This window comes from Mandrillus leucophaeus, unplaced genomic scaffold (assembly GCF_000951045.1).
Source record: "Mandrillus leucophaeus isolate KB7577 unplaced genomic scaffold, Mleu.le_1.0 Scaffold201, whole genome shotgun sequence".
In the NCBI taxonomy this organism is placed as follows: Eukaryota; Metazoa; Chordata; class Mammalia; order Primates; family Cercopithecidae; genus Mandrillus; species Mandrillus leucophaeus.
The window spans coordinates 569,108-570,621 of record NW_012102044.1 but is presented as its reverse complement, the minus strand read 5'-3'; the positions used below and the strand labels follow the sequence as shown (position 1 = coordinate 570,621).

Genomic DNA, 1,514 nt, shown 5'->3' with positions numbered 1-1,514 from the left:
ACACACAACAGAGCACACAGCACACACACCACACAACACACACAGTACACAACACACACAGCACACAGCACACACACAACAGAGCACACAGCACACACACCACACAACACAGAGCACACAGCACACACACCACACAACACACAGAGCACACAACACACACCACACAACACAGAGTACACAACACACAACAGAACACACAGCACACACACACACACAACACACAGAGCACACAGCACACACACCACACACCACACACCACACTCCAGAGCACACAGCACACACACCACACACCACACACCACACTCCAGAGCACACACTTTTCACCTCTAAATGAACAGGTTTTCTCTAAAATCTCAGGCTGAGGAATCGTTTCTGTGTCCTCCTGAGGTGGGTCCTCAGCCTGAGGTGGGCGGTGCCGTCCCCACTCCCTCCCCAGCTGGGCTCCTGGGTGGGCTTCGCCATCTGGGTGGCGGCTGGTCCCCGGGAGCTGCCAAATTGCTTGTCATGAACTCTCAAACCAAACCTGTAATTGTTTCTCCCTCTTTTTCCATAAATCACACGGAAAGGCACTGAAGGTTGTGTTAGGCCTTTGTCTGCCCCACACTCACCTTCATTATATGAAGTGGTAGCACACTCACAAAACACACGTGTGCACATGCATGCACATACCATGGCTCACACGTGTGCGCGCACACGCAAACACCACAGCTCACACGTGCACACACACACGCAAACACCATGGCTCACATGTGTGCGTGCACACAGACCACGGCTCACCTGCACACGCACACACCACGGCTCACACGTGCACGCACACACGCAAACACCACAGCTCACACGTGCACGCACACACGCAAACACCATGGCTCACACGTGCACGCACACACGCAAACACCATGGCTCACATGTGTGCGTGCACACAGACCACGGCTCACATGCACACGCACACACCACGGCTCACACACACCACGGCTCTCACACACACACACACACCATGGCTCACACGTTCACACACACACACCACGGCTCACACACACGCGCACACACTCCCGCGGAGGCGCGTCGCGGGAGCTTTCTCAGTGGGCGGCTGGGTTACTTGCTATTCCACGGTTTCCAGGTGGCGGTTTCCACTGTGCTCCCGGCGCCCATGGCTATGGCCCCGCTGAGGGGCAGGGTCCAGTCTCTGACTGCAGTTGGGGGTGTCCCCAGGCTCCAGACCTCGGGCGCCTCTCCACTCTGGAGGGCCACATGGGGCGTGTGTTCAGGCAGGCGTGGGAGCCTCTTGGTCAGAAACAAAGCAGGGCCCCTGGCCGGGGCCTCCCAGGGCTGACTTGAGGATGGATGTGCAGACGGCACTCACCAGAGCTCAGATGCCATCGAGGGAAACGTGGCACTGCCTTGTGTGCTGCTGAGGAAGAAGACAGATGGTGAATGACAGCTCCAAGGGTGTCATGTGGGGACGTGCGCACCTTCCAGCTGCTGAGAGAGGCCGAGGACGCCGTGCTACTAGGCCT

General features: G+C 57.6%; 1 protein-coding gene across 1 annotated transcript in view; it reads left to right on the top strand.

Annotated features, from left to right (window-relative positions):
* Positions 1–1,514, top strand: part of TMEM255B (transmembrane protein 255B) — a 43,275-nt gene that overhangs the window by 23,585 nt on the left and 18,176 nt on the right. The gene's annotated exons all lie outside the window — the stretch shown is intronic.